The sequence below is a fragment of the Ornithorhynchus anatinus genome, chromosome 1, assembly GCF_004115215.2.
Source record: "Ornithorhynchus anatinus isolate Pmale09 chromosome 1, mOrnAna1.pri.v4, whole genome shotgun sequence".
NCBI lineage: Eukaryota > Metazoa > Chordata > Mammalia > Monotremata > Ornithorhynchidae > Ornithorhynchus > Ornithorhynchus anatinus.
In genome coordinates, this window is record NC_041728.1 from 155,852,236 (window position 1) to 155,876,077 (window position 23,842).

Consider the following 23,842-nt stretch of genomic DNA (forward strand, 5'->3'; position numbering starts at 1 on the left):
GTCACTGACTCTAGAAGAATATGGAATTTTTTTAGGTTTGAAGGAGTGCATTGTATATGTATGTATATATATATATATATATAAAAGCACATACACTATACACCCCCTCAAGCCTAAATATATGTGTGTGTGTGTATGTATATGTTCTTCGTATTTTAAGATGACATAATGGTAAATATGGTGTTTAAGTGCTCAAGTACTGTTTTAAGCACTTGGATAGATACATGCTAATCTGTTTGGACATGGTCCCTGTCCTACACAGGGGCTTGCAATCTAAGTAGAAGGGAGAACAGGTATTTAATCCTCATTTTGCAGTTGGGGAAACAGAGGCACAGAGCAGTTAAGTGATCTGGCCAAGGTCACACAGCAGGCAAATGGCAGAGCTGGCTTGAGGATCCAAGTTCTCCACCTCCTCGGCCTGCGCTATTTCCATTAGGCCATGCTGCTTCTCATTACTAACTCAAATCACTACTAACAGCGAAGGTCACCTGTGATTTCATTTGTAGCTAAAAAGGCCAGTGGAGGATCCACAGATCCTGGCACACAAAAAAAGACTACCCCAATTAATGGGTGCAGTGCCTGGTGCTCTTTTCTCTTTTCTCTCCTTGTCTCTAATTCCTTGAGAAGCTTTCACTGTAAAAGAACCAATCCCTTTTTGTTAGCAGTTCATCATACTGGTCTGTCCTCAGCAACTGAATCCCAGCTTTCAGCTGGGATGTCTTAGGCTTTGTGTTACTGTGCCCTTAACTATTTCCCTGCCTTCCTTGCTATCAAGCTTAATAGTAGTAGAGTAATATTTATTAAGCACTTTCTGTGTGCACACCAATGTACTAGGTGGTGGAAGAGAATACACAGATAAGAATTAGACCCAGTCCCTGTCCTGTGGGGGGCTCACAATTTAAGAATTTCAGTGGGAGAAAGGATTGGAGCTAGACACATCAGGAGTGCTGAAACATTAAAACACAATGCAAACAAGTACCCAAAATAGGGACTGTGGGTTTGGATTGGCCCGAGACTTTGTGGAAGCAGCTGTTATCCCTGGCCCAGGATGCATGAATTACACTGGGAGCAGAGACACTCGTGGTGGCAGTTGCCGTGATGCTTTTCTCTGCAGAGTTGGAAGGGCCTGAGAGCACGTGGAGCATCCTGGGACTAGGGACCCTTGTTGGCAGTGACCTGTGAGCTTGTTGTGGGCAGGGAATATATCTACCTAATGGCAAAGTGGGATAGATCATGGGCCTGGGAGTCAGAAAGTCATGGGTTCTAATCCCAGCTCCACCATTTATCTGCTCTGTGACCTTGGGCAAATCACTTAACTTCTCTGTGCCTTAGTTACCTCATCTGTAAAATGGGGATTGAGACTGAGTCCAACCCAATTTGCTTATGTCCACCCCAGCACTTAGTGCAGTGACTGGCACATAGTAAATGCTTAACTAATACCATAACTCTTATTGTTATTACTTTTAATTTATTTTAAAGTCTATGTCCCCCACTAGATAGGGTCGTCAAGGGATCGTGTCTACCTAGTCTATTGTACTCACCCAAGTGATTTGTAAAGTATTCTGCACACAGTATGAATAAATACTATGGTTTTATCAGTGCATAGGAGTGGCTCTGTAGATTATTTAGGGTCTGAAATTGCCTTCTCATCCAACTTCTCTCACAGTGTGATACCTTTAGACCCTGAGTCATCTCCTCTTGTCTCATCTCCCAGCCAGGGTTTAGCGCTGTCTCCTCGGCTTTATTTAAAATGGCTCATACCACTTTTTCCCTCCCTCAGAATAACAATTGTCATTGTTCATTATTCTATTATGTATTAGTAATCAGTGGCAGAATGGATAACTGAACCAGATTTGACTCAATCCAAACTCTATTTGCAAAGTTATTTATTATGATTATCATTATGTTATTAATCAATCAATGATATATATTGAGAGCTTACCGTGTACACAGTACTGTACTATGTACTTGGAAGAGTACAATACAGCATAGTTGGTAGATATGTTCCCTGCCCACAATGAATTTACAGTTTGTTATAGATATGTACATAAGTGCATGTTAAGTGCTTATTCTGTGTCAAGCAGTGTTCTAAACACTGGGGTGAATGCAAGCAAATTGGGTTGGACATAGTCTCTGTCGCATGTGGGGCTCACAATCTCAATATACAGATGAGGTAACTGAGGCACAGAGAAGTGAAGTGACTCACAGCAGACAAGCAGCAGATCCGGGATTAGAACTCAGGTCCTTCAGACTCCCAGGCCCGGGCTTTATCCAGTACGCCATGCTGCTTCTCTAAATAATTGGGGTTGGACACGGTCCCTGTCCCACATGGGGCTCACAGACTCAGTCCCCATTTGGTGACCAACTGAATATGTTAGTCAAAGGAGAGAGATGAGTCAGGGATACTGCCAAGATTTCAGGCTTGTGGGACAGGAGGATGGTGGAGTTGTCTATAGGGATGGGTTTGGGTGAAAAGAGGAGGAGCTCAATTTAGGATGTGTTAAGTTTGAGGTGGCTGTGGGACATCCAAGTAGAGATATCCTGAGGTGAGAATGCAGAGGAGAGAAGCTGGGGCTGGAGAAGTAGATTTGGGAATCATTTGCATAGAGATGGTTTATCTTTCCCTCAGGAATATGTGTGATATTTGAACCAGGATATTTGTGTTTGTGATTATGGAGAGTTGATCACATTAAAGATATGAACTTGGGAAAAATCTTACCATGACTCAATATCTGTGTTTCCTCAAGCTTAAAATTGGAGGTAGGCAGCTCTATTTTCCCCTTCCTTCATCTGGAAGGCACCGACTATGACCCCCTCCTTTCATTCATTCATTGTATTGTAGTCTACAATTCTCAATTGTATTTATTGAAAGCTTACTATGTGCAGAGCACTGTACTAAGCACTTGGAATGTACAATTCGGCAACAGATAGAGACACTCCCTACCCAGTCTAACCGGGCCCTAACAGATAGAGACACTCCCTACCCAGTCTAACCGAGCCCTACCCGGGCTCACAGTCTAAACGGGGGAGACACAGTAAAGCAAAACGGAACAAATGTCAAAACAAGTAGTCTGGTGAACTTAGTTTGCCCTAAGGAGTTCTGAACCTCCCTGTGCCCTCTCCAGAATTCTTTCCTGGAGCTAACCAGTCATAACAGATTGTACATACCTCACTTGGTAGCAAATCTATTGGAAAACAAATGGGAAGATCCACTTCCCCATACTCTTGTTGATGGTGTTTTGTGAGTTTGTGGCCCAGGTACACATATAACAATACCACAATACAGAGTTGTACCTGGGTCCGGGTGTGAGCAAGGGCAATTCTCCATAACCTGTGTGTGCATGAGGTAATCTCCACTATTTAGTACTCCAAGTAGAGGAGAAAGACGTCTGAAAAATCTGCTTCCTCCTTTATTTCACAGTACTTAAGTGTAAATACTTGCAAAACGCTTCTTGGATAAATAAATGGTATAACTTCAGGGCTACAGAGTTGTTTTGTTGAATCAAATGACCAATGGGATATTGATAAAGCAGTAGTACAATTGTGTCCTGGCAGCTTGCAATCAAATGAACACATGTGAACTGCTAATAACTATTCTCACTATGAGTGTAGAGGAAATGCACATTTCACTGAGGAAAATCTTTCCCCTGCTTAAAAGCTGCGTTTGAATTTTTATCTCCAGAAGGCACATTGTGATTTTCCTTGTTTCTTGGGAACATTAAGCCCCTGACTAGCTGACTGAGCTCACTTATCTTCTCAACAAATGGGGTTAGCTTGTGATTGTTACAAGGAACTTGCTGTAAAGAAAGCAGACCAAATCAAATCAGTGTGCACCTTTAATAGATGTAATTAATGTCAAGTGATGGAGGTGCCTGCTGACCTGCCACCTGTTTGGAATTTTCTTCCAAGTAGAATTCTGGTTTTTATTTTTTTCTGTCATGTTGCTATTAGGGAAAGAAAGTTCCCTCTATACCTCTTCCTGTCCTCTATCCCTCTTCCTCCCTCTCCCCTCTCTCTTTACTCTCTCAACATGTGCACGGGTGCCTTTGCTGGTTGTCAGACTTTAAAATACAGACATTTTGCATGGTTACTGGAACTTTAAAGAGACATTGTTACAGTGGGGTCAGTAACAAATCAACCATGTATGGCATATTAAAAAATGCTGTTTGTATTTAATAAGTCAAAGGCCTTTATCTGTATTTGCCCTTGAAATGACCCACTGATAGAAATGTGTTTACTTGCAGGATTTGCAGCAGTGACTGCTATTGAAGTGATCCCGTGAATAGCAACACTTTACACTGGATAGGTTTTCCAGTTTCCTTATGTGTTCTTCTGTGAACCTGAAGGAATTTTGAGGATACTGAGGCACCACTGGTTGCTAGTTGGTTAGCATATTGAGGGGCCAGAAGGAAAGCTTCAGGGATCAAGAGCCAGAATAAACATATGGAGGGTTGGACTCAATACATTCACTGTGTTCTTGTAGCAATTAAGCACACGCTTATGTGCCCTGAGTCCCTAGGAGTGTCCGAGTAGGTAACAGTGATCCTAAAATCAATCAATCAGTGGTATTTGCTGAGACTGTACTAAGCTCTATACTAATACAATAGAGTTGGTAGACATGTTCCCTGCCCACCAGGAGCTTATAGTCTAGAGTGGGAGACAGACATTAAAATAAATTACGGATATATACCTAAGTACTATAATAATAATGTTGGTATTTGTTAAGCGCTTACTATGTGCAGAGCACTGTTCTAAGCGCTGGGGGAGATACAGGGTCATTAGGTTGTCCCACGTGAGGCTCACAGTTAATCCCCATTTTACAGATGAGGTAACTGAGGCACAGAGAAGTGAAGTGACTTGCCCACAGTCACACAGCTGACAAGTGGCAGAGCTGGGATAGGACTGAAAGGGTGAATATCAACTGCTTAAATGATACAGATCCAAGTGCATAGGTGACTCAGAAGGGAGAGGGAGTCAAGGAAATCCATCGATAGTATTTATTGAGTGCTTAAATGAGGGCTTAATCAGGGAGGGCCTATCAGAGGTGATGTGATTTTAGTAGGGTTTGAAGGTGGGAAGAACAGTGTGGCTTAGTGGATAGAGCCTGGGCCTGGGAGTCAGAAGGATCTGGGTTCTAATCCCTGACACTCTGCCACTTGTCTGCTATGTGATCTTGGACAAGTTACTTCACTTCTCTGTGCCTCAGTTACCTCAGCTGTAAAGTGGGGATGGAGACTGTGAGCCCCATGCAGGACAGAGACTGTGTCCAACCTAGTTTGCTTGTATTTACCCCACTGCTTAGTAAAGTGCCTGGCACATAGGAAGCATTTTAACAAATATCACAATTTCTATTATTATAATAATTATTATTATAATTATTATTATTAGATGTCTGGGGGAGGGAGTTCCAGGCCAGAGGGAGGATATGGGCATGGAGTCTGCAGTGAGATAGATGACATAGAGGTACAGCGAGGATGTTGGTGAAGAGTGTGGGCTGAGTGATGCTGTGGCCCAGGTAGTACCTGCTTTGCAACTGCTTGTTTTTCTGGTCTTCTCCCATCCACCCTTCGCTGAATCCTAGAACCTCACCATCAGAATGAAATCTGGGTCCATCAGGGAGCGGAAAGAGACCCAGAACACACTTCTTGACAGGTCCTCTCCTGCATGCATGGTGGAGTTGCCCATGGGGGTTTCCTTCAGTGGACTTCTGGATTCTCCTGGTGGACCTGTGGCTAGTGTCTGCACTGGGAGATATTTTTGAGGGCACTGAGTTTAATCCTCATCAGCCCACACCTATCAATCAATCAATGGTATTTATTGAGCACTTACTGTACTCAGAGTACAGTACAACAGAGTTGGTAGATATATTCCCTGCCCACAAGAAACTTACAGTCTAGAGATTCCTCCAATGAATATATTCTAAAACAGGAGCATTGAGGGATTTTTGAGCCCGCTCAAGCCCAGCTTCACTTCGGGAGGTCCCAGCACAACCTTGCTTGTATTCATTCATTCCATTCATTCAATCGTATTTATTGAGCACTTATTGTGTGCAGGGCACTGTACTAAGAGCTTGGAAGGTACAATTTGGCAACAGAGACAATCTCTCCCCAACAACAGGTTCACAGCCTAGAAGGGGAGAGACAGACAACAAAACAAAACAAGTAAACAAGCCTGTCAGCCTTAGGTCCCAGGCCCAGATTCAGCCTGGTCTGCAGCAGAGTCCTGGGATGGACTTTCCCACTCCTTCTCCTTCTCCCAGGGCATATCATCTCACCACTACAAGAAGACCTCAGGTGTGTCAGGGACATATTGAACATCCAGGCACATTTTTTTTTTTGATCTGGTATTTGTCAGGTAGTACACAGTCCATATCCCAAGTGGGGCTCACAATCTTAATCCTCATGTTATAGATGAGAGAAATGAGACTCAGAGAAGGGAAGTGACTTGCCCAAGGTCACACAACAGACAGTGTGGCTTAATAGAAAGAGCCCGGGCTCTGCAGTCAGAGGATGTTGGTTCTAATCCCAGCTCCGCCATTTGTCTGTTGTGTGGCCTTGGGCAAGCCACATAACTTCTCTCTGCCTGTTACCTCGTCTGTAAAATGTGGATTAAGACTTTGATCCCCAAGTGGGGCAATGTGAATACCTTGTATCTACCCCATTGCTTAGAGCAGTGCTTGGCACATAGTAAGCGGTAAGTGCTTAACAAATACCATAATTATTATTATCATTACAAATGGCAGAAGCGGGACTAGAACCCAGATCCTTTTGACTCCCAGGCCCATGCTCTATCCACTACGCCATGCCGGTTCTATGGCCGTGCTGCTTTTAGAATTCCACCACCATCCATGAGAGTGGTAAATCCTAAAACTTCACTAAATGGCATCCTTATATTTTGCCATTTTTGCATCTGTGTGTTTTCTTAAACTTGAATGTTTCCTAAACTTGATTTATTTTGATTTTCAGAACCACATTTTTCAACCACACAAGCTAAATGCTCTACTTAAGGGTCCCCTTTTGCCTCTGTAGCAATGGGGGAATGAGAACTAGTCATTTTTGATGTTGCTGGATGGCAGCAATAAGCATCACGTAATGGTAAGCACAGTAGTCAGAACTTCCCTATTTTACTTAACCTTTAACTGACACAAGCTATTCACTCGCTTCTCGAGGACAGCATCTGTGTTTGCATTATCTTTTACTGGGCCTATCTTATTCAGCTGCCAGCTCCATGTGGGCTGCTTGATGAGTGTTATGATACCCGTTGAGACATTTATGGAAAAGTATTTTTATACTCGGTTTAGACATGACATAAATCGCACATGGCGAATGAAAAAATCAGTCCTGGAAAAGTCTGGGCGACGGGAAGCCCTGCAGCTGCTGAGGTTGCCATGAATGTTGGCATTATAGTCCTGAAGAAACATCTGTTTCTTCATGTTACTAAAAGAAACTCCGGATCCGGGTCCTCACCCCTTCTGGACTAGAGAGTTAGTACAAGTCACGTGGGTGAATGTGAGGTCTGAGGGAGGAGGTGGGCAGTCTAAGGGTAAGGCATGGGTAAAAATGGACATTGGTGGGAGTAAGTACATGAGAGGGTAAGGCCAGAGAGGTGGAGAGAGAAGACCTTCTCCGTCTCATTCTCTGTATATCTTAATTGGGTGGTACTTGCAAGGGCCATGGAGAGGTTGGGTAGAAGCAGCATGGCGTAGTGGCTAAAGCACAGGCCTGGGTTCAGAAGGTCATGGGTTCTGTTCCCGGTTCTGCCACTTGTCTCTTGTGTGACCTCGTGCAAGTCACTTTACTTCTCTGGGCCTCAGTTACCTCACCTGTAAAATGGGGCTTGAGACTGTAAGCCCCACATTGGACAGGGACTGGGTCCTTCTCAATTTGCTTGTATCCACCCCAGTGCTTAGTACAGTGCCTGGCACATAATAATTGCTTAACAAATACCATAATTATTATTATTTGTAATGATTGGCAGGGATGCAGTGGGTGTAGTGATCAGGGAGGAGTGAGGAGGGTGATTAAGCGTGGCTTAGTGGAAAGAGCATGGGCTTGGGAGTCAGAGGTCGTGGGTTCTAATTCACTCTGCCACTTGTCTTCTGTGTGACCTTGGGCAAGTCACTTAACTTCTCTGTGCCTCAGTTACCTCATCTGTAAAAATGGGGATTGAAAAATGTGAGCCCCACATGGGACAGTCTGATTACCCTGTATCTACCCCAGAGCTTAGAACAGTGCTCAGCACATAGTAAGTGCTTTGCAAATTATCATTATTATAAAAAGTGAGAATGGGATCACACTATTTTGGGCAGGGTTTACTGGGTTCTCCAGGGCCCATACTTTGCACTCCCTAACTCAGAACAACCTTGCAAATGATTTTGTTAACAAGAAGGGAGCCATCAGAGGCGAGCATCCTCAAGGGCCTCCTTTATAGTGTTTTTGCTCCCACCCCCATGTTCTCTCTTTGGTTTTGTTATGGTATTTGTTAAGTGCTTACTCTGTGGAAGGCATTGTTCTAAGTGCTGGGATAGATAGAAGATAATCAGGTTCATTCATTAATTCAATTGTATTAAGCTCTTCCTATGTGCACAGCACTGTACTAAGCTCTTAAATAATTATGGTATTTTTTAAGCGCTTTGTGCCAGACAACATACCTAGCACTGGGGTGGATACCAGAAAATTGGGTTGCACACATTCCCTGTCTCACATGGAGCTCACAGTCTCAATCCCCCTTTTACGGATGAGGGAACTGAGGCACAGAGGAGTGAAGTGATTTGTCCCAGGTCACATAGCAGACAAGTGGTGGGGTTGGGATTAGAACCCATAACCTTCTGACTCCCAGGCTAGTGCTCTATCTACTACACCATGCTGCTTCTCTAGGTTGGACACAGTCCATGCCCAACTTGGGGTTCTCAGTCTTAATCCCCATTTTACAGATAAGGTAACTGAGGCACAGAGAAGTGAAGTGATTTGTCCAAAGTCACACAACAGACAAGTGGTGGAGTTGGATCCTAGATCCTTCTGACTCCCAGGCCAATGCTCTATCCACGAGAACAATCTGCGGTGCTTTGGGGGGGGGGGAATTCATTCATTCACTCATATTTATTGAGCATTTACAGTGTGCAAAGCACTGTCCTAAGTGCTTGGGAGAGTACAATATAACAATAAACAGACACATTCCTTGCCCACAATGGTGTTAGAGTTTAGAGGAGTTGCTGCCAACTTTTGAAAGCCAATCAATCCTTTGACCCCATTCATTTATTTGTATTTATTGAGAACTTACTGTGTGGAGAGCATTGTAACTAAGGGCTTGGGAGAGTACAATACAGCAATAAACAGACACATTCCCTGCCCACATATCTTAGTGTTGCCTTCATATGAGCAGAGAATTCATTCCCTTAGGAAAGAGGAGTCTTTTATTTTCACAAATGTCATGTATCTCAAAATTAAACTATTATAAGTTTTTATTTTATTCCAGCTATGGTCTAAAGTTCCTTGTTTTTATTGTTCAAATTTGCCTGGTGATTTTTTCAGCAAACCCTTGACTTTAATATATAATGAAGATAAAACCAGTCATAGAACACCGTGAGTCAAACAATAAGGAAACAATTTATCCTGATCCTGCCATATTTTCACCTCAAGATATTTTTTGAATGAATAGTTTATCATTTTGAAAGAGCTTCATGAAAACCATTTATTTTATTATCTGGTTTTCAAAAAGAATTTTAAAAGTATTCCATCAGTCAGAATGACTTAGTTAAAAAGAATGGATGCCTTAGGCAATTTTAGGTAAATGTGTAGGACAGTATCTTTCCCTAAATGCTTCGTGCTGTTCAAAGCAGAAGGCACAAATGATGTGATGAGGAGATTGTACAAATTGCATTTGTCTCAACTGAATATCTGGTTCTTGGAATAGTAAATCCTGTATGGATGTACTACAGCACTTCAAATTTTTGAAGCTGCATGTTCATAAAAATATGAGAAACTGCTAAGTAGGTCAGTCGTAACTCATTAGGATTAGGAGATGGAACCTGCAGTGAACAGCAGGGTTTAATGTTAACAGGAAGGCTGGTCCCCCTCCCATCTAGGCAAAGGAACATTTTTTCTGCCATAGACTTACACTTCCTCTTCCTCTGCTCCTAAAAAAGGAGACCGATGAGGTTCTCCTCCCAGTTGAAATAGCGATGTACAGAAATAGTTTTGTAGAGCAAGAACTCTAGACTAGTCTGTGCATCTAATCCAGACTTTCTCTGTGTAAGAGATGGCCCAGCTTTTTGGTCAGATTGAGTCAGATCACTTTTAGCAGCAAATCAAAACCTGCTTTTATCTTCATGTCCTAACTCTTAGTCCTGAGGAAATATCTATTGTGTGGAGACTCTATATTGTATCTCCTTATTGCAACCAAACATAGCTATATTATTATTAGCATAATTCCTGTTTAAAATCCCTGAAAGCGAAGTGTAAATTTGCTCCCTCTGAGATTCGTTTTCTATCATCTTTGGAGGTGAGATATGTGTCCCAAACTGGATTTCATAATCTGGAAAGTGATAGGAAAGTGATTCCTATCATTAAAATCTGTTCTTGGAACTCTAACTACAGATCAGAGAATGAGAAGCTTTGGCATTTATTCTGTAATGCTGATTTATCAGTTCCCATAAATCTCTATTTGTGTCATATTTGAGTGTTTAAAATTGGACTTCATGGACAGTGTAATTATAAAGCTCAATAGAAGACTCGATTACGTTTTCTTGAGATCCTTCATATATTTAGAAGTGATCTATTATATAAAGTATATATGAAAAATGAAATTAGCTCTTATTTTAAGCTAGATCAGAAACACTGTGGTTTAATTTAATTTGGTATGTAATTTCAATTTGTTCTTAGTTATGTTTAGATAATCTTTTTAACAGGTTTCATAAATGTACTCAGTGGTAAAGGTCAGGAAATCGGGTTCTCTTTGGTCTCTGAACTTTTTGTCCTTTGAGGCAAAAAAGATGTAGAGATGTGTTCAAATCCCTGTAGAGTCAGCCAAGTACATATAGTCTCATAATAGATGTTTCCTTTACACATTTTGTATAGAATGCTGTTACCTGTTAGAAAGTGCTTAACAGATGCCATGACTACTGTGTGTTTACCTGGAGAGAAGCAGCGTGGCTTAGTGGACAGATCACAGGCTGGGAGTCAAGAGACCTGGGTTCTAATGATCTTTGGAGATAACTTGCTTATTGTATGACCTTGGGCAAATCAATTAAATGATCTGTCCTTCTGTTTCTTCGTTTGTATTAAATATCTGTTCTCCCTCTCATGGCTGGGACTGCAAGTTCACATGGGACAGGGTTTATCTGATCAGATTGTATTGCATCTATTCCAGCACTTAACCCAGGGCTTGGGTGCAATTTTATTTATTCATATTGATGTCTACTTGCATTGATGTCTGTCTCCCCTCCCCTAGACTGTGAGCTCGTTGTGGGCAGGGTTTGTCTCTCTCTATTGCTCTATTGTACTTTCCCAAGAGCCGAGTACCGTGCTCTGCACACAGTAAGCACTCAATAAATATGATTGAATGCATGAATGAAATTTTTAAGCTTTTAATTAATACCACATTATTATTTTTTCTAGAACTAGTGCAGTCCAATTCATGCAGTGGGCAGTCATATTACTACTAAAGAATGTGATGCAACACTGGGGAAAAAAGAGTTGTGCATTGTGTCATGAATGTGTATTGGTTCAATTGCATACATTATAACATAAGTTTTCCTTAATGCTGGGTTTGTCAAGAATGCAACCCCTGCATTATAGGAAGATAGAGTATAATGTGAATGAATGACCTAAACAGGAGAAATCTTCACAGCACCTCTGAGATGACAGGTAAATTGGCAGATTCATTAATGACCGTACGGTGTAAGCTCTCTCAGGGCAGGAATCATGTCTGTTTACTCTGTTGCAGTCTCCCAAGTGCTTAGTACAGTGGTTTACACACAACAGATGCTCAGTAAATGCTATTTGATTGATGGATACATGTCAGTGGCAATTTTTAGCCCCTGGAATTGTTTCCAGGGGCTATGCGTGTCAAGAAAACTGACTGCTGGGGGGTTTAGCACAGTGCTTTGCACATAATAACTGTCAATTGTAGCATTATATTATTATTATATTATTATTATTATTATTACTATTATTTCTATCTGCTTCAAGGAACTTTGAGAGGATAAACCCTAGCCAGGAGTCCGTTGACTAAGCCTGTTCCGCTTTGCCCAGTGCACAAGACTCAGGACCCCAAAGGGAGAAATTTGAACTGTACTCTCCCGAGTGCTTAGTACAATGCTCTGCACACAATGAATACCATTGTTTGAAGAAATTAAAATATTTCTTTAAAAGAATATACTCCATCTGTTTGTTCCAAGATTAGCCAGGAGCCTGTAACAGTCTTTTGGGTCTAATTGATCCTTACAGTAAGCAAGTACTGTTCCTGTTTAACACTAGAATCAATTGAGAATCAAAACAGTTAAGTGATTTGCCGAAGGCTAATGAGTTCTAATCTTGCAAAGTAAATACTATGAAGAAAGGATTGATCTACAGAACATATCAGCCCTTCAATTTCTTTATGAAGGAGCAAGTGAAGGTTTTTTGATGTGGGAGGAAACAAATAAATGAAGAGTAGTAGCAAGCTGTTTTAGAAATATGAAGTATGTGGTATCCAACTAGTAAAATGGAATTTGCCAATTGGCCTTGGAGATCTTCGTATCAAACAGTGCATAGAAGTGATTCTCCCATAATCATCGGAGTCCTGGATTATAAGGAAATGATTAGAAATAGTAGAATGTAGTCTTCTGGAAATTGAAAAGATCAAATAACTAAAATGATGAAAATCTGAAAGCAGAATTTTCCTATTTGTCTCTAGAGGGCAAGCTTCTTCTCTAGGCGGAAAGCTTGTGAATAGGGAACAAATATGTCTACCAAACTTGAAGCAGCGTGGGAGTCGGAAGGCCTTGGGTCCTACTATTGGTTCTGCCTCTTGTCTGCTGTGCGACCTTGAGCAAATCATGTTACTTCTCTGTGCCTCAGTCATTTCATCTGTAAAATGGGGATTAAGACTGTGAGGCCCATGTGGGACATGGACTGTATCCAACTTGATTACCTTATATCTACCCAGTGCTTAGAACAGTGCCTGGTGCTTAACAAATGCCATAAAAAAAGCCCAAAACTCTGCTTATTGCTGTCTCCCAAGTTCTTAGTACAGTGATCTGTACACAGTATGCACTTAATAAATATAATTCATAGATTTACCTAATGAGCCTACTTTCTGTGAAAATATAAGTGGTAATTCTTATAGAGTTGCCATAGAGACAAAGACATTGTATATTGACCAGCCCAGATATAGGTGAAGGTCAGCTAGCCGTGAGAATTGGGGCTGGATTTACATGGCATAGTAGATAGAGCACGGGCCTGGGAGTTGGAAGGTCATGGAATCTAATATTGGCTGCCACTTGTCTGCTGTGTGACCTTGGGCAAGTCATTTAACTTTCCTGGGCCTCAGTTACCTCATCTGTGAAATGGGGATTGAAACTGTGAACCCCACAGGAGTCAGGGACTGTATTCAACCCAGTTAAGTTGTATCTACCCCAGTGCTTAGTACAGTGCCTGGCACATAATAATGGTATTTGTTTAGTGCTTACTAGGTGCCAAGCACTATTCTAAGCACTGGGGTAGATAAAAGGGAATCAGGTTGTCCGATGTGAGGCTCGCAGTCTTCATCCCCATTTTACAGATGAAGCAAAATGAGGCACAGAGAAGTTAAGTGGCTTGCCCAAGGTCACACAGAAAGTACTTAATAAATACCATAATTACGATGATTGTAATTATCATGGGACAAGTCCAACTTGAAACAGCCTGGGGATGCCTGTTCAAGCCCAAGTTACTTCTGCTCTGCATCAGTCTAGCAACTGACTGATCTTGGAGGGTTTGGGGGAGGTCTCCCAGGGGCACTCTGACTTGCGGCCATTTGGATTGGAGGTGGAGTTAAATGCCAACTACCAAAATGTTCACCTGAATGACTTTCTCGGGCCTGCTGCCCACCCACCCAACTCTAGCTGTGCTCCCTGGGCCTTACCTATCATCTTCTGGTGGAAGTCAGTCAGTCAATCAGTCGTATATATTGAGTGCTTAGTGTGTGCAGAGCACTGTCCTAAATGCTTTGGAGAGTACAGTGCAACAATAAACAGACAGTGAAGGTCCTTACAATCTAGAGGTGGGAGACAGACTTAAAAATAGTTCTCAAGTAGAAGGAAGGACTCAAATAGTAGTAAGTAAAACTACAAAAATAATAACCATGGTATTTAAGTGTTCATTGTGTGCGAAGCCCTATGCTGAGTGTTCGAGTAGATACAAAATAATCAGGTTGGACACAGTCCCTTTCTCACCTGGGGCTCACAATCTAAATCTAAATTTAAACTTATGGTCCTATCTTAAATTTATTTAGATTAATATCTGTTTCCCCACTCAAGACTGTAAGCTCCTTGTGCACAGGACATGTGTCTGTTTATTGTTTTATTGTACTCTCCCAAGCACTTCATATAGTACTCTGCACACAGCACTGAATAAATGTTTGAATGAGTGAATGAAATAGGAGGGAGACAGATCTTTTGTCTTTTAGGATCAGTTTACAGATGAGGAAACAGTGGCACAGAGAAGTTGTGACTTGCCTAAGGGCTTAGAGCTAGCAAAAGGGGGAGCTGGAATTGGAACCCAGGTCCCCTGACCTCTAGACCCTGCTTTTTGCATTAGACCACAAGGCATAGAATGGGAAAAATAAAGAGACAGAGAAGGACCTACAAGTTGAACTAAAAGACTTGAGCAAGTTACCTGACAAAGGAGCACATTTTGCTCCTTTGCTACTCTCAGAAGGAGTGTATTTGACCCCTTTGAGCTATGAAAAGATAATTCAGCCCAACTCCATATGTGCTTCTCAACCACTCCTGATGATTCATAGTTTTCGGCCTTTCCTTGGCCCCTCTCCCTTCACTTTTGATCTTGGAATTGTGTGTTCTTGGAGAACTCATTTGCTCCCATGGCTTCAACTACCACCTCTATGCGGATGATACCCAAATCTACATCTCCAGTCCTGATCTCCCTCCCTTTCTGCAGTCTGATATTTCCTCTTGCCTTCAAGACATCTCTTCTTGGATGTCCTCCCATCACCTCAAGCTAATATGTCCAAAACAGAGCTACTTCCTTCTCACCCAAACCACGTTCTCACCCTGACTTTCCCATCACTATAGACGTCACCACCATCTTTCCTGTCTCACAAGCCTGTAGCATTGGCGTTGTCTTTGACTCCTCTCCCTCATTCAACCCACATATTTTATCCATCACTAAATCCTGTTGGTTCTACCTTCACAACATGGCTAAAATCCACCCTTTCCTCTCCATCCAAACTGCTACCACGGTAATACAATCACTCATCCTAACCCACCTGGCTTACTGCATCAGCCTCCTGTGCATACTCCAGTCCGTTACTTCACTCTGAGGCCCAGATCATTTTTCTACAAAAACATTCAGGACGTCACCCCACTCTTCAAAAACTCCAGTGGTTACCCATCCACCGCCGCATCAGACAAAAAGTCCTCTCCATTGACTTTAAAGCATTCCATCATCTTGCCCCCTCCTTCCTCACTTCGCTACTCTCCTACTACAACCCAGCTGACACACTTTGATTCTCTAATGCTAACCTTCTCACTGTGCTTCAGTCTTGCCTATCTCACTGCCGACCCCTCTCCCACATCCTGCTTCTGGCCTGGAACGCCTTCCCTTCTTGGATCTGACAGACAATTACTATCCCCTCCTTCAAAGTCTTATTGAAGGTAAGTCTCCTCCAAGAGGTCTTCTCTGACAAGGACCTCCTTTCTGCTTCTCCCACTCCCTTGTGCATCACCCTGCCTTGCTCCGTTTGTTCTTCTGCCCTTCCGGCTCCACAGCACTTAAGTACATATCTGTAATTTATTTAATTAAGATTAATTTCTGTCTCCCCACCTCTAGACTGTAATTTCACTGTGGACAGGCAATGCGTCTGTTTAATGTTGTATTATACTCTCCCCAGCACTTAGAACAGTGCTCTGCACACAGTGAGCACTCAATAAATACAATTGAATGAATGAATAAGAACCCCTGGGTGCCTAACTGGAGGTTGAGGGCAGGCAGTGGCATCTAAGCAAGGTTTAATACAATGGAATACAGGAAAAAACTTACAAAAATGACTTGAAAATGATGGAATGTGTGAAGGTATTGATTGCAGGGCTTGTGGCTTGTACAGTGTCACTCACCCTCTCTTGCCCTGGAAACCAGAGAGTAGGCTGGCGGGAGGAAAACTGAATTACAACAGAAGGAGGGAGGTTGTGTGAGGGAGACAGGGAATCCAAGGTGTGGGAGAAGGCCCAAAAACCCACGGACAGAACCAGCAGACTTAACAAGAGCAGAGGGAGGAGCTACTTCCCCATCATTTTAGCTAATGTGGATAATTAATGTGCTATGAATTTGAGAAGTGATTTCTGTCCTGCTGCTGTGGAATCCCCATGAGCGGGGTCTCAATCACAAATTCCCGCCCTGTGCTTTGTCACATGGACCACACACAGATCCATGCACTAAGACATATATGCTCTTAGATATACACTGACACTTGTTTGGAGACACTGACACAGAAGCCAAAGGAGCAGGCAAATAGTCTTTAAGCAAAGTTACCACCAGACTGCCTGTCGTGGCAGCCCAAGGCAGACTCTGCAGTTGGTGGAAGCAGGAATTGGCCAGGGTGACTGCCCTTGACTGCGGCTGTGGCTGCTGCTCCATTCTGGGCTCTGTTTCCCCAGAGGATCGCTCTTGCCGTGGCTGCCCCGGCCACCAGTGGTCAGTCCCATCGGCCTTCTGACAGATGGCAGGAACAAGATGCCCAGTGAGCAGCTGCCTTGTCAAAGATGAGATGGAGGGTCTCCCTAAAGTGGCAGTCACCATGAGGATATGATGAAGATGTTGGTATTTGTTAAGCGCTTACTATGTGCAGAGCACTGTTCTAAGCGCTGGGGTAGACACAAGGGAATCAGGTTGTCCCACGTAGGGCTCACAGTCTTAATCCTCATTTTACAGATGAGGTAACTGAGGCACAGAGAAGTTAAGTGACTTGCCCACAGTCACACAGCTGACAAGTGGTGGAGCCTGGATTAGAACCCATGATCTCTGACTCCAAAGCCGTGCTCTTTCCACTGAGCCACGCTGCTTCTCATGCACGCTGCTTCTCATGCTGATTGTACATGAAAATAGTATTGGCGAAATGTGAAATGTGACTTCAGATTCTCAGGAAAGTTCTCTGTAATCTAAAAAAAAAAAAATTTGTGGATTTTGTAGTGATCAGCCTTGCCTCGTTCTCTCTACCTGTCTTCCTCTCCCACTTTCTTTTCCTCACTTATCTTCCTTTCCTTAACATTTCCCTCTTCCTTTTTTATGGTATTTTTTGAGCACTTACTATGTATTAATCACTGTTCTAAGCACTGGGATAAATACAAGTTAATCAGGTTGGACACAGTCCCTGTCCCAGATGGGGCTCACAATCTAAAGAGGAGGGAGAGCAGGTTTTGAATTGACATTTTACAGATGAGGTAACTATGGCACAGAGAAGTTAAGTGAATTGCCCAAGGTCACACAGCAGGTAAATGGTGTAATTGGGTTTATAACCCAGATTGGCTGACTCCCAGGCCCAGTCCCTCTCCATTCGGCCACAATGCTTTCTTCCCTTCCTCACCCCTACTCCTTATTTTCCCCCTTTCCTGTCTCTGCTCTAGGACCTAGTGAACAGAGCACAGGTCTGGGAGTCAAAAGGACCTGGGTTCTAATCCCATCTCTGCTACTTGTCTGCTGTGTGACCTGTGGCAAGTCATTTCACTTCTCTGGGCCTAGGTTACCTCATCTGTAAAATAGGAATTGATACTCTATACCGTAAGCTCATCCCTCTTAACTCTGAACTCATTGTGGGCAGGGAGTGTCACTGTTTATTGTTGTATTGTACTTTCCCAAATGCTTAGTACAGTGCTCAGAACACAATAAGCATTTAATAAATACCACTGAATGAATGAGTACTGTGAGCCCTATGTAGGAAATGGATTGTGTCCAACCTGATTAGCTGTAACTACCCTGGTGCTGAATAAAGTGCCTGGCACTTAATAAACATTTAACAAATATCATTAAAAAGTGGACTCCTGAAGTAAAGGTGTACTCATTTTTCTAGGTTGGCAGGATTAAATCTGTCCAAACAAAGAAAATAGATATTGATAAAAAACCTCTTAGTCTTATCTCTTTTCATAGTCCTGATAGATTGATAAGGGGAAAGGGATTGAGGGCTCTTGGTGAGGGTACAGAAGTTTAAGGTTTATTGGGGAGGTTGTCAGCAGTGAAAACAGCTTAATCTGGTGGTTAGGTTGATTAACTGCTGAATTGAATGCAGGTCGTTGAGAGTAAAGAGATGAATGTTTAGGAGTAAACAGGCAGTTGTGTTGATGTGAAGGCAAGCTGTTGTTGAGAGGTAAAATTACAGTATTTAGTCACCAGGGTGTGAGACCGTCACACCTGTTCAATAATAATAATAATTGTGGTATTTGTTAAGCACTTACTATGTGCCAAACACTGTTCTAAGTCCTGGGGTATGTACAAGGTAATCAGGTTGGACTCAGTCCCTGTCCCACATGGGGCTCACAGTCTTAATTTACATTTTACAGGCTCAGAAAGAGGTTCCTGAGACATAGAGAAATGAAGTGACTTGCCCAACACCACACAACAGACAAGTGGCAGAGGCGGGATTAGAACCCGCATCCTCTGACTCCCGAGCCCATGCTTTTGCCACTAGGCCATGTTGCTTCCCTGGTTCCCCATTGTGCATCCAGGCCAGGCTGTGGGCCGAGTGGGAGCAGGGAGAGGTAAAATGAAGGAATGGCCCCTTCTCAGTTAGGGAGAGAGTTCTTTGTGTCCTGGAGGGAGGTTCTGATTTTAGATGGTCCTGGGCTGGAGGAAGCAGCTTGGCAGAGAGACATCTCTGTACTCTTCATATACTCCATGTACCCGTACTCTCTTAAGCACTTAATGCAGTGCTTTGCACACAGTAGGCACTCAATAAATACCAATGATTGATACAATACACTAGAGTTGGTAGACATGATCCTTGCCCTAAAGAAGCTTTCAATCTAGTTGGGGAGAGAGACATTAAAATGTATTAGAATCAGGGGAATGGCAGCATATAAGGATATGTACATTTTAAGAAGCACTGTGGCCTAATGGAAAGAGCACAGGCCTGGGAGGCAGAGGATCCGGTTTCTAATCCCAGTTCCGACATTTGTCTGTTGTGTGACCTTGGGCAAGTCACTTAATTTTCCTGTCAGTCAGTCAATCATATTTGAGTATTTACTGTGTGCAGAGCATCGTATTAAGCACTTGGGAGAGTGCAGTATAACAATAAATTGACATATTTCCTGGTCTCAAGGATCTTACAGTCTGGGGAAGCAGTTGCGGGGAGGAAGGGGAAGTTCCCTCATCTGCAAAATGGAGAGTCAATGGCTGTTCTCCCTCCTACTTAGACTGTGACCCCCATTTGCAGGCTGATTATAATATTGGTATTTTTAAGCGCTTACTATGTGCAGAGCACTGTTCTAAGCGCTGGGGTAGATACAGGGTAATCAGGTTGTCCCACGTGAGTCACACAGTTAATCCCCATTTGACAGATGAGGTAACTGAGGCACAGAGAAGTGAAGTGACTTGCCCACAGTCACACAGCTGACAAGTGGCAATACAGTGCTTAGAGAGCCCTCAACATATGAGGTAACTGAGGCCCAGAGAAGTTAAGTGACTTGTCCAAAGTCACTCAGGTGACAAGTGGAGCCAGGATTAGAATCCATGACCTCTGACTCCCAAGCCTGGGTTCTTGCCACTGAGCCACACTGCTTCTCTAAGCAGCAGAGATGTTTTCACTTCCACACTGGCTTAGGCCCCCTTAAAAGTGTGGGCTCCAATACAGCAGAGGCTTTTGAACCCATGGTAGGAGCATTTGTGCTCTATCAGTTCCTCCTTGGCACCTCCATCTCACCCCATATTGTCATTGCCAAAAATAGAATACTTCTGAAATTCTGTGTCCCCAAACTAACATTTTATAAATAGCTTTAAAAGTTACACATATGACAATATGCTTTTAAATATTTGATGCTGCCTCACACCGAGGCTTTCATGTAGTGGTTTAGGGCAGTGTTTCTTCAGGAATAGGTGTGACACACCAGTGATCTGCGAAAAATGTCCAAGTGATCCATGACCATGCTGCTGAATTATTTAGTGAAGTGAAACTCTTTCACTTCCTCGGCTGTGAGGAGGGAAGCGTCTCAGTACCCCTCTGGACCGGAAGCTTGTTGTACACAGAGAACACTTTTACCAACTCTCTTATATTTTACTCCCCCAAGTGCTTAGTACAGTACTTCGCACAAAGTAAGGGCTCATCAAATACCATTGGTTGATTGATTTTTGGCCCCATCAATCCATAGCAATCAATATATGATCCATAATGGGTGATCCAGAGCATGGCAGATAGTGCTTAATTATTTTTAAATTATTATCATCATCATCAACATTCAGGTGCTATCCTCCCCATTTCTCAAGCATACAACCATGATGTTTTCTTCCCCATTTCTCGAACATACAACTATGATGTTATCCTTAAATCCTCCCTCCTTTGCAACCTGCATACCCAGTTATCTCTTCCAAAATCCATCCTTTCCTCTCCATCCAAACCAACATCATACCGTTTAAAATACTTGATACTGCATCAGCTTCTTCCAGTCTCTCCCCTTTTTAATCCATACTTCATTTCACTGCCCAGATCATTTTTATAAAATATACGTCTCCCCATTCTATAAAAGGCCTAGGGGCTAGCCTTTCCTCCTTAAGCAGAAACTCCTGACTGATTAGCTTACTCCCTCTTGTTTATCCACTCTCTTCCCTCGTTCCATCCTAGCTCACAATCATCACTGTGCCTTGTTCTCATCTCTCCTGCCATAAGCCTAACTCACACCGTCTCCTCTGCCTGGACTTGGCTCTCCATTTATATCTGAATGAACCAGCTCTCCCTGTTAAATAATAATAATGGTATTTGTTAAAGCACTTCTGTGGATGAAGCATGCTACTAAGTATTGGGGTAGATTCGAGATAATCAAGCTGGACACAGTCCCTGTTTCATATGGGGCAGATATGAGATAATCAGGTTGGACACAGTTGCTGTTGCACTTGGTGCTCACAAGTAAGTGGGAAGGAGAACAGATATTGAATCTCCATTTAACAGATGAGGAAGCTGAGGCACATAGAAATGAAGTAACTTGTCAAAGGTTATATACAGTGGGCAAGTGGCAGAGTCAGTATTAGCATGCAGGTACACCAACTCCCATAGCCGTGCTAGGCTTTGCTGTTTCCCAAAAAGCCCTCCTGGAGGCCTTCCTAGACTAATCTCTAATCTTTCCATCTTGTATTCACCTGCTGCCTCCTCAACCTTTCTGCACCAGTTGTTTTTTTAATGGTATTTGTTAAGTCCTTACTCTGTGCCCAGCACTGTACTAAGCACTGGGATAGATTCAAGATAATTGGGTTGGACACAGTCCCTGTCCCACATGGGGCTCACAGTCTTAATCCCCATTTTAGGATGAGGTAACTGAGGCACAGAGAAGTTAAGTGACTTCTGCTTGGTTGGGCTGCTTCCCAAAAAGCCCTCTGAGGTTACATCTTTCCTGAAGGCTTTCCCATCCAAATAAGTAATCTTTCCATCTTCTGACCCCCTGCTGTCAGCTTGACCATTCTGCACAATTTTTTTTTTAATGGTATTTGTTAAGTGTTTACTATGTGCCAGGAACTGTATTAAGGGCTAGGAAAGATACAGAATAATCAGGTTGGACACAGTTTCTGTCCCACAAAGAGCTCACAGTCGTAATCCCCGTTTTACTGGAGAGGTAACTGAGACACAGAGAAGTGAAGTGACTTGCCCAAGGTTACACTGCAGACAAGTGGTGGACCCAGGTCCTCTGAATCCCAGGTCCGTGCTCTTTCTCTAGGCCAGGCAGCTTCTGTTATACAGTTAATAATAATAATAATAATGTTGGTATTTATTAAGTGCTTACTATGTGCCGAGCACTGTTCTAAGCACTGGGGTAGACACAGGGGAATCAGGTTGTCCCACGTGGGGTTCACAGTCTTAATCCCCATTTTACAGATGAGGTAACTGAGGCACCGAGAAGTTAAGTGACTTGCCCAAAGTCACACAGCTGACAAGTGGCCGAGCCGGGATTCGAACCCATGAACTCTGACTCCCAAGCCCGGGCTCTTTCCACTGAGCCACACACTGCCTCTCAGTTGTGACCACCTCCCCGCAAAGCACTTATGTGTATATCTTTTTTACTCTGTCAATCAATCGATGAATCATATTTATTGAGCACTTCCTGGGTGCAGAGCACTGTACTAGTCGTGTCTTATGCTGTCGAGTCGTCTCCGACCCGTAGCGATACCGTGGACACATCCCTCCTAAAACACTCCACCTCCATCTGCAATCGTTCTGGTTATGTATCCACAGAGTTCTCTTGGTAAAAATTCAGAAGTGGTTTACCACTGACTCCTTTCATGCAGTAAACTTGAGTCTCCTCCCTCGACTCTATCTCCCGTGCTACTACTGCCCAGCACGGGAGTTTTGACTTGTAGCAGATTGTTTTCCACTCTCAAGCCCCTACCCAAGCTAGGAATGGAATGGGTAGGCCTCTGTTTGACTCTGTCTCCCATAGTCGAGACTGGTAGAGTACTGGAAACTCTCCAGGTGCAACCCTGAGAGGGGAATGATGCGCTTAGGAGAGTACAGTGTAGTCGAGTTTATAAACTCATTTCCTGCCCACAATTTCCCCTACATTTATTTTAAATAGATCTATTTCATGCCAGATCTAATTATTTTGTACTCTCCCAAGTGCTTAGTACAATGCTCTGGACACAGTATGTACTCGATAAAAAATATTGGTGATTAGGATGATATTTTTAAGACAGAGACTCCTACTGTGGGATTCCTTTTAAAAACTGGTGCACTTGCTGAAGAAGCTGGAAGTTGGAAGCTGGTACCATTTTCTTCGCTTTGTTTTCCTTCTACTTATCTCTAGCATGCTTTCCTCTGTTGTTTGGCTCAGATAGCAGGATCTTTCTCCTTTCCCCTAGATATGTGTCCAAGACCCCTGAGAAACAACAGCACAAATAGTTTTGGGCAGCCTGAGTGGAAACGAAAAGATTTTTTAAATGCACATCTTTCTGTTTATGAATTCCACTTATTACATTTATCTTCCTCTTGAATAATGTGCTTAATGGGGAATTTATGCCATTATGGATATTTCAGTTAGAACTGTAATTACCATCTGTCATTAATCCTACCCCTACTGAGAGAAGTTTCTTTTTTTTCCAGAGGGTAACCAGAGGGAATGTTTTGAGCTTTTGGGTATTATTTGTTATTAATTTAAGCTGACAAGCTGAGAAGACAGAAAATAAGAATTTAGAATTTAGAATAAGGATTCTTTTATTGTAAAACATCAATCTGTGTTTATATAGAAATTGTGTTTTATGGTACCTGCTTTCTTTTCTTTTATGAACTTGACAAGGCTAATATTAAGGAATTTTCTTTCCTTAATATATTTTACACCACAATTTCTTATAGGTTAACTTACAACAACAACATCATCAACAGTAATAGACCCTAGCCTGTAAGCTTATCTCTAGACTGCAAGCTCATTGTGGGCAGGGAATGTGTCTGTTATTATATTGAA

At 42.7% G+C, this 23,842-nt stretch overlaps 1 protein-coding gene and 1 non-coding gene across 2 annotated transcripts in view; one reads left to right on the forward strand and one right to left on the reverse strand.

Annotated features, from left to right (window-relative positions):
• Positions 1-23,842, forward strand: part of PPM1L (protein phosphatase, Mg2+/Mn2+ dependent 1L) — a 336,062-nt gene that overhangs the window by 163,653 nt on the left and 148,567 nt on the right. The gene's annotated exons all lie outside the window — the stretch shown is intronic.
• Positions 22,738-22,875, reverse strand: LOC114816239. The gene has a single exon (XR_003764003.1). It is a non-coding gene; the product is annotated as a small nucleolar RNA SNORA7 (small nucleolar RNA).